Below are 10,000 nucleotides of genomic sequence, written 5' to 3'. Positions count from 1 at the left end.
GATCCGGTCAGTGTAGCGCGCGTGCGGCCCCGAACATCTAAGGGCATCACAGACCTGTTATTGCTCAATCTCGTGTGGCTAAACGCCACTAGTCCCTCTAAGAAGTTGTCTCCGACCCAATGGGTCGAGCAGCTATTTAGCAAGTAAGAGTCTCGTTCGTTATCGGAATTAACCAGACAAATCGCTCCACCAACTAAGAACGGCCATGCACCACCACCCACAGAATCAAGAAAGAGCTCTCAATCTGTCAATCCTCGCTGTGTCCGGGCCGGGTGAGATTTCCCGTGTTGAGTCAAATTAAGCCGCAGGCTCCACTCCTGGTGGTGCCCTTCCGTCAATTCCTTTAAGTTTCAGCTTTGCAACCATACTTCCCCCGGAACCCAAAGACTTTGGTTTCCCGGAAGCTGCCGGACAGTTCTTAAGTTCGACACTGCCCGATCGCTAGTCGGCATCGTTTAAGGTCAGAACTAGGACGGTATCTGATCGTCTTCGAACCTCTGACTTTCGCTCTTGATTAAAGAAAACATTCTTGGCAAATGCTTTCGCAGTCGTTCGTCTTGCGCCGATCCAAGAATTTCACCTCTAACGGCACAGTACGGATGCCCCCGTCCGTTCCTATTAATCATTACCTCGTGCTCCGAAAACCAACAAAATAGAACCGAGGTCCTATTCCATTATTCCATGCAACATTATACAAGCGTAAAGCCTGCTTTGAACACTCTAATTTTTTCAAGGTAAACTTGCCGGACCACCGCAACACTCAGTTAAGAGCACCGCGAAGGCACCGACCAACAAGAACAACGAGGCCAGTGCTAGCCTTTCGACCGACCAACCTCGCCGTCCCTATATCCAACTACGAGCTTTTCAACCGCAACAACTTAAATATACACTTTTGGAGCTGGAATTACCGCGGCTGCTGGCACCAGACTTGCCCTCCAATGGATACTCGTTAAAAAGTTTAAAGTGTACTCATTCCAATTGCAGGACCTCGTACGAGGTCTGCATTGTTATTTTTCGTCACTACCTCCCCGAGCCGGGAATGGGTAATTTGCGCGCCTGCTGCCTTCCTTGGATGTGGTAGCCGTTTCTCAGGCTCCCTCTCCGGAATCGAACCCTGATTCTCCGTCACCCGTTACAACCTCGGTAGGCCGATACCGTACCGACGATAGTTGATAGGGCAGTTGCTTTAATGAGATGTCGCCAGCACTAGGCCGTGCGATCCGCAAGCTTATCCAGAGTCACCATTGTAACGACCCGAAAGCCGGTTAGTTTTGGTCTGATAAATGCGCGCCTCACGTCAGTTCGGCGCTTTACGCATGTATTAGCTCTAGAATTGCCACAGTTATCCATGTAAAAGCGTACAATCAAATGAACCATAACTGATTTAATGAGCCATTCGCAGTTTCACTGTACGTGAGCTCGTACTTACACTTGCATGGCTTAATCTTTGAGACAAGCATATGACTACTGGCAGGATCAACCAGATAACTATCCGAGGGCGTTTAAACCCGTTGCTCGACTGAGCGTTTTTACTGTATAAATACAGACCTTTTCTATCACTCGGCTTAAAAGCCTTGCGAACGTTACTGAAAGTCGGCGCCGGCCTTTTGCTGTTTAAAGCGCCAGCCCGCGTCGACTGCAGCATGCAGCTATACAACTGACTGTTCTTTCTCCCGACCAACCGTTTGCCTTCTGCCGGTTAACTCGTCAGCAGCAACACGCCATCTGTCTGCTGCAGTTACCCGCCTCGAGCCGTGCCTGCCTGCGTCGGCTACTCGTCTCGACGACTTCGCAAAGCTATAAGCCTACCGCCGCTGGACGCTTGTAGTTTTTCATACGCTGCTCCAATGCGTTTACATAGCACGTTCGCCGCCGCTGCAATAGCCGCGCCTCGGGTGCTAAACAGTAATGCTTTAAGCCCGCTTTCTCGCCAAGTCGACCGAACGCACAAACACGTCTCTCTCACTAGTGTAAAGTAATGCATACGTGTATGATGCTCAAATGTTGCTGTTGAACTTTTTTTGCCGATTTTTTTCAATTTGTTTGTTTCTTTTCAATTATTTTAATGTTTTAAGCTTATTTATGCTACGTTTAAATGTTTTAATACTTTTTTTATACTTTATTTAATATGTTTAAAAGAAATAAATAAAAAATAATATATATAAACTACTTTTTTTAATGTTTTAAATATGTTTGTTTATTATAAATAAACTTTATTTGTATTATTTTTTATTTAAACTTACTTTTTAAATCTTTATACTTGTTTTATCGTTTTAAGCACATTGCGATAAATATAATAAACAAAAAATTGAATGAAAATAATAATAATAATAAAAAAAAAAAAAAAAACATATGCTTATTTTATATGTTTCATTTTATTTTTATTTAAACTTACCTTTCAAACCTTAATACTCGTTTTATTTTTTTAAGCAGATCGCGATAAATATAATAAACAAACAATTAAATAAAAATAAATAAAAATAAAATAAAAAAATCAAACAAAAGCTTATTTTATATGTTTCATTTTATCTTTATTTAAACTTCCTTTTAAACCTTTATAATTGTTTTATTTTTTAAGCACATCGCGATAGATATAATAAACAAACAATGAAATAAAAATAATAATAATAATAATAATAATAAATCATAAGCTTATTTTGTATGTTTCATTTTATTTTATTTAAAACTTACAACTTAAACCTTTGTATTTGTTCTATTCTTTTAAGCACATCGCGATAAATATAATAAGCAAACAATTAAATAAAAATAAAATAAAAAATCAAACATAAGCTTATTTTATATGTTTCATTTTATCTTTATTTAAAATTACTTTTTAAACCTTTATAGTTGTTTTATTTTTTAAGCACATCGCGATAGATATAATAAACAAACAATGAAATAAAAATAATAATAATGAAAAAAAAATCATAAACTTATTTTATATGTTTCATTTTATTTTTATTTAAACTTACTTTTTAAATCTATATAGTTGTTTTATTTTTTAAGCACATGGCGATAAATATAATAAGCAAACAATTAAATAAAGATAATAACAAATAAATAAAACAATACGGCTAAACTATAAAAAGAAAACTAAATAACTGATAAATACTTGTAAAACATTATTTGAAAAATTTATTTTGAAACACAACACGATTGATTTATAAATAATAATATAATTTTAATTTGTGTAGTTCATTTAAAGTAGTCTCCCTTTTTGCTTCTGGTTTTATTAGAGTTATATATAACAATAAATTGTGTAGTTTATTTAAAGTAGTCTCCCTTTTTGCTTCTAGTTTAATTAAAGTTATATAACACATACTATAGTAAGTTAAATAAACTATAGTAACTTTATAAAACTACTTTACAAAATACATTTGTATAATTTAATAACTTTAAAATAACTATCAAGAATAAAATAGAATAGAATAGCTTTAAGTTTAGTATACAATTGGTATGTAAATTGTGTAGTTTATTGAAAGTAGTCTCCTTATTTGCTTCTGGTTTTACTTGAGTTACATAACGTTAAATAAACATACTTAATAAACGTAACCATCAATACTGTCATTTTAATAAAACTAAGTACAAATAACAATACAAATACAAGAACTTTAAAAAGCCTTCGCTTGTATCTGTTGGTAACAGTAAATAACCTATTATGACTCACAATACAAGAGTGCGAAATTTATTTTTCATTTGATTTTTCAGGTATTTATTTATTTGTGGAAATAAACTTTTTTATTACATTAGAAACTAATTGAATTTTTCCTCTAACTATACCTATTATTATATTTAGTATGCTTAAAAGTAATAAAATGAAACGTCGCGATTATATAATAAACAAACAATCAAACAAACAAAGAAATAAAAAAAAATATTTTTTTAAACTTATATTTCAACTATATGTCTTATTTTATTTTCATTTAAACTTACTTTAAACCTCTGTATTTGTTATATATATTTCAACACAATACGATTAAACTATAAGACAAACAACAAAATAAAATAATCACATTAATAAATACACTAAGCAAATAGCTAGAATAAATATAAATAGTTCAATATATACAATATATTTCTTCTATTTTTAAGTTACTTGTTAAACATATTTATTTAAAAATGTTTCTTTAGAATATAAAACTAACAGTTGTACAAATAAAGAAATTAAAAAGCCAAAACACATAACACTAACTTTTCATAAATTAGATATGCAAATATGAACAAAATAATAACTAAATTGTAAAGCTTTTGTAAACTGTGAACTTATAAACTTATAATAATAATTGCATATTCACTATTCACAATAGCTTTTTATTTAGTACACAACTGGTCTGTAAATTGTGTAGTTTATTGAAAGTATAATCCCGTTTTGCTTCTGGTTTAAATTAAGTTATACAACACATACTAAAGTAAATTAAATAAAGTAATTCACTACTATCTATTAAATAAAACCAATTTACAAAATACATTAATTTAAATTAAAGTGAATTTTGAACTTATAATAATAATTGCATATTCACTATTCAGAATTTCTTTAAATTTAGTACACAACTGGTCTGTAAATTGTGTTGGTTCTATTCAAGTACTCTCCTTGTTTGTTTTGTTTTAGTTGTATTTATTTTTAGATACTAGCACATTCAATACACATAATAAAGTAAACCAAATAAACTCTATTAATTTAAACTAAGTACAAATACATTAAGTTAATACAAAACTTTAAAAAGCTTTTGCTAGTATCTGTTGGTAACAGTAAATAACTTATTATGACTCACAATACAAAAGTGCAAAATTTATTTTCGTTTGATTTTTCAAGTAGCCACGCTTTTATTTGTTTGTGGACAAAAAGACTTTAAAGTTTTAGTATAAAAGACTAATTGTATTAATTTTAACTCAGAAAATTGTACTCTACAAGATGGTGCCATTATTTTTTCGATATCTCAAACTGGTCAAACCACTTTTTTAGCGCTCTAATTGGTTTAAACAGCAAATAACGTTATCTGATTGGCTTGAGTTTTTATTTGCTAATAACTAGAATTTACTTTTCTTTTAAGCGTTAAAGAAATGTAAATAAACGAGTAATAAGTATAAATAGGTCAGAAAGAAAAATAGTACAAAAAAGATGAATTCAAAAAGCAAAAGCCTACGGCACGTGGTATTCCCAAGCGGTCACCCATCTAAGTACTAACCACGCCCGACACTGCTTAACTTCCCAGATCGGACGAGATGGGGTGTGCTCAGTGTGGTATGGTCGTAGGCGTTTGAAAGCGTTTACAAGCCTTTATAAACCCTTCGGTTTGTTTAAAAAACCTATTTGCACTTGATTTACAATCGATTTGATATTTTAAAATTATTCCTTATAAAATTTTAACCTGAATTAACTTTTTTTTTGTTTTTTTAATCAACAGTTACTCCCAAACTGTACTAAAACTGTATTGTAACTGTACAAAAGTGTTTGTTTAAATTATTGTTATCTATAAATTACCTAAGACCAGGACAAGTAGAAGTAAAGTTTATTGAATTATTAAATAAATAAAATAAAATCGTAAAATAAAATAATACAATATGTTTACAATTTGTCATTGATCTATCCATTTATGTTATTGCATTACAAATACAAACATTTCATACATTCAAGAGTATTATTCATCAATCTTTTCAATATAATAAGTTTTAAATTTATATTTATTTTTAAATAATTCCTGACATTTTAGATTACCTGAGATTTTTTTTTAATTAAATTAATTTTAGTAATTAAATACTTGACGTTCTATTTTGTTTAATTTGATAACTCAACCATGCTTATTTTTTTTTTACTAATTTAAAGAACTATTAAACTAAAAGACATTACATACAGCTTCTAAAAGTTTTAAACACCTTAAAAAATATTATTATTTTAAAGATATATTAAAGAACTAAACAGATATTACTCCTAAAAAATCTTGTTAATAATATATAAAAAGTACTCAAAGTCAGACTCGGAAATATATATACTGTTGTATATCTTACTTGAAGTTCACTGTAATTGACACTGAAAAATTGACACTTGAAGTTCACTGAAAAATCAACCTATTTATATAGCAAAATATTTCTTTATCTTTGTCGTGGCGCGGTGGGTCAGTGGTCTTATCAGCTGACTCATAAGCAGAAGGTTGAGAGATCGAATCCCGCTAGTCGTCACGAAACACCACTATCGTTCAATGTTCGGGCTTCAAATTCTTTGAGATTATACTGTACTATTTATCTATCTAACTAATCTATCTAACAAATGTTGTTCAATCTAGGTTGTGGGTACTTGGGTCGAGTAATGCCTTTGACTTACAATCTGTTGTGGATTGACAATATTCCTCTATCTATCAATAAACAAATCTATCTAATAAATGTTGTTCAATCTAGGTTGTGGGTACTTGGGTCGAGTAATGCCTTTGACCTACAATCTGTTGTTGATTGTCAACATTCCTCTATCTATCAATAATGATTATATTCAATATTAAATGTTGATTAATTCAGTTGTAAGAAAACCAGTGCGCTGGTTAGGTTGGGTAAGGCCTTCGACTTACAATCTTGGGGATTATCAACGTTCATCACAAGTACAGTAACGATCTCATTGAATTTCCAGTTGGAACATTGGATTGTAGTGGTGGCCTACTTTGTAGGTTTTTTGCCTAGTTTGTTTTTTGCCTAGTAGTGTTTGCCTAGTTTGACAAACTATTGTATATATATTGTACAACTTTATTTGTATTATTTTTTATTTAAATTACTACTTATTATTAAAGAATTAAATTTTCTTAGAAAAAAAAAACTATGTATTTGAACTAATGCTTATTTTATATGTTTTGTTTTATTTTTATTCAAACTTACTTTAAACCTCTGTATTTTTTATACAATACGATTAAACTATATAACAGAAAAATAATTAAATAATCAAACTATTGAATAAGCAGTTAATTAGTGTGTTTTTTTATGCTTCTTTCATTTTTAACTTACTTGTTAACCATATTTCTTTTATTAAAGTATAAAACTAACAGTTACTAAATTTATATTTATTATATTTAAAAAAAAACTTCTATACTAACTCTAATTTCAAAGCATATTAAAACATACAAATTTTACCAACTAAATATTTATTTTTATTTTTATTATTATAATTTTCAAACATAAGCTTGTATACCTTATATACCTATATACCTCATATAGTAGGCTTGACATAACATAACATTATTTAATTCTTTTTGTTTGAAATAAACTCATTTAGTTATTAGTAAATTACAACATAAATGTTTATAACAATAAAACTAAGATTTAGCTTTTGAGTTAGTAAACTTTGATAGTTTTCTTTTAATAGTTTAATAGTCCTTATTTAAGTTCAAACAAAATTGCTATATATTTAATACACATACAAAAGTAAACTAAGTAAACGTAATTCAATAGTTTCTATTAAGTAAAAGTAATTACAAATACATTAAGTTAATACAAAACTTTAAAAAGCTTTTGCTAGTATCTGTTGGTAACAGTAAATAACTTATTATGACTCACAATACAAAAGTGCAAAATTTATTTTCGTTTGATTTTTCAAGTAGCCACGCTTTTATTTGTTTTTGGACAAAAAAACTTTAAAGTTTTAGTATAAAAGACTAATTGTATTAATTTCAACTCAGAAAATTGTACTCTACAAGATGGTGCCATTATTTTTTCGATATCTCAAACTGGTCAAACCACTTTTTTAGCGCTCTAATTGGTTTAAACAGCAAATAACGTTATCTGATTGGCTTGAGTTTTTATTTGCTAATAACTAGAATTTACTTTTCTTTTAAGCGTTAAAGAAATGTAAATAAACGAGTAATAAGTATAAATAGGTCAGAAAGAAAAATAGTACAAAAAAGATGAATTCAAAAAGCAAAAGCCTACGGCACGTGGTATTCCCAAGCGGTCACCCATCTAAGTACTAACCACGCCCGACACTGCTTAACTTCCCAGATCGGACGAGATGGGGTGTGCTCAGTGTGGTATGGTCGTAGGCGTTTGAGAGCGTTTACAAGCCTTTATAAACCCTTCGGTTTGTTTAAAAAACCTATTTGCACTTGATTTACAATCAATTTGATATTTTAAAATTAATCCTTATAAAGTTTTAACTTGATGTAAGTATTTTTTTTATTAAAACCTATTTTTTTGGTGTTTTAATTACAATTACTCCCTGTAACTTTATTTAAGACTTTGTTTAAAAGATTGTTAACTATATTCTATATTAAATACTATGATAATTAGAAGTAAAGTTTATTAAGTGATTAAACTAAATAAAAAATATTGTTAAAATAAACATGTTGTGTTTAGTTTGTTTTACTATTTCTCATTGTTCTATTTATAGATGGTATTGTTTTACTTCAAGAATATTTATAGTTAGTTTCTAAAGAATATCTCATACTACATCAGATTTTACGATTAACTTAATTTTAGGTAATAAAATATTTGACGTTTAATTCAATAACTCAACTATGTTTATGTTATAAAATAATAGTATATAATACACATACATTATAATATAATAATATGTATAACTAGTTGTTTTACTTTAAAATGAATAATTAAGCGGAAGAATTAAAAGAACTCACATTTTTGAAGAGAGCGTGGAAAACCAGAATAGTCTTTTAAAACATTTATTAAATTATCGATAAATATAGAATACAATAGAATTAAACATATAAACGTAACTGTGGTTGCTTAGAAACTAAACAAGAAATTTTTTAATAAAAATATAAAATAGTTATTATATAGAATTAAAATAAAATAAAAGTAATATAAATTATATTTTTAAACTAAATAACAATTCACGAGCAATATTAGCGCAATGTCAGAGTATGAGTTTATAATAAAGGAATTACTTCCTTGGTGTTGATACTTACCTTATTCAAATAGAATACATTTTCAGCAATCAGGCTTGTATTTATCTTAGCGCGCGTAACACAACGTTTGTGGGTTTTGGCACACTTTTGTCGATAGTGGGCGCCCCGCCTCTTAAGTACAGAAATTTCGGGAATTTTCGATTTTCGGAATTCTGACTCGACAGATCGTTTTTGTTTGGTCCAGAGACCCCGTAAAAAATTTTTCAGCCCATTTGAAGCATGATGAAAAAATGTTATTTCGACCCCCTTTTTTTAGGGGTTACGGGGACATCGACCCATTTTTTGGGAATAAAAAACTCCTAGAAAAGGACCACTTTTCTTCTTTTTTCGAATTTCGACTTTTTATTTTTTTGGAAAATTTTTCTATTTTCTTTGTTTGTTCTATTATAAGGTCGAAAATATTTTTTTTGAGCTTCGCAACGCATAAGGACTAACGTAAGGTAAGTTTTAAAAGATTTTTTTTTCGATAATTTTTTCTATATTTTTTGTTTGGTCCATTACAAAGTCGAAAATATTTTTTACGGCTTCTAAACGCGTGTAGATTAACCGTAGGTAGGTTATTTCGAAATTTAAATTTTCAATATTATTAATATTTCGGTAGATTGTTCGATTATGAGGTTTTTATGGCTCTTTCAGCACCCAATAAGTACATTAAAAAATAAAACACAAAATAAAAACATCAACTAAAATGAAAATAACATATTCTGTGAAAAAACCTACGAAAATTCTTTATGAAATTTTCTTTGTCACATAGGAAGTTAAGAAAAACCGGAAAATAATTCTTCTTGAAGCCATGTTTTTGTATGATAAATAGTATGCAAGCTGCCGATGTCAGAAGACTGTCGACAGCCGAAAAAAAGTCTGTTAAGACTCATTGAAATTGCTCCTGTCCACGGAAATCTTTAGTAAAAGGCGAAAGATTCATTCGTGTACTGAACTGAAGCCAGAGTGATTAGCAACGGTTGCCAAGGCTTTTTCTATGGGCTTTACCATGCTACAGGTTGTGAATAAATGTATACAAACTCCCCCAGAGGGGAGGCGAGCCGATTCCGGAGGTACTGCAATACCGGACCGACTCTTGACGAGCAGGACAATAAATTGTC

General features: G+C 30.1%; 5 non-coding genes across 5 annotated transcripts in view; all 5 read right to left on the bottom strand.

The window, feature by feature from the left end:
* LOC145848326 (small subunit ribosomal RNA) overlaps positions 1-1,487 on the bottom strand; it is a 1,808-nt gene extending 321 nt beyond the window's left edge. The window contains exon 1 of the ribosomal RNA XR_014371883.1: positions 1-1,487. This exon is cut by the window's left edge and continues 321 nt beyond it. This is a non-coding gene — a ribosomal RNA (small subunit ribosomal RNA).
* A 3,650-nt stretch (positions 1,488-5,137) lies between these two features.
* Positions 5,138-5,256, bottom strand: LOC145848328 (5S ribosomal RNA). The gene has a single exon (XR_014371885.1). It is a non-coding gene; the product is annotated as a 5S ribosomal RNA (ribosomal RNA).
* Positions 5,257-7,898: 2,642 nt separating this feature from the next.
* LOC145848317 (5S ribosomal RNA) lies at positions 7,899-8,017 on the bottom strand. Its single transcript, XR_014371876.1, has one exon. It is a non-coding gene; the product is annotated as a 5S ribosomal RNA (ribosomal RNA).
* A 1,717-nt stretch (positions 8,018-9,734) lies between these two features.
* On the bottom strand, positions 9,735-9,849 carry LOC145848322 (U5 spliceosomal RNA). Its single transcript, XR_014371881.1, has one exon. It is a non-coding gene; the product is annotated as a U5 spliceosomal RNA (small nuclear RNA).
* Positions 9,850-9,930: 81 nt separating this feature from the next.
* Positions 9,931-10,000, bottom strand: part of LOC145848320 (U2 spliceosomal RNA) — a 196-nt gene continuing 126 nt past the window's right edge. Inside the window, exon 1 of the small nuclear RNA XR_014371879.1 lies at positions 9,931-10,000. This exon is cut by the window's right edge and continues 126 nt beyond it. This is a non-coding gene — a small nuclear RNA (U2 spliceosomal RNA).

The sequence above is a fragment of the Thalia democratica genome, unplaced genomic scaffold, assembly GCF_965202585.1.
Source record: "Thalia democratica unplaced genomic scaffold, ktThaDemo2.hap1.1 HAP1_SCAFFOLD_1332, whole genome shotgun sequence".
NCBI lineage: Eukaryota > Metazoa > Chordata > Thaliacea > Salpida > Salpidae > Thalia > Thalia democratica.
The sequence above is the reverse complement of the archived record's forward strand: the minus strand, read 5'-3'. Positions and strand labels throughout refer to the sequence as shown.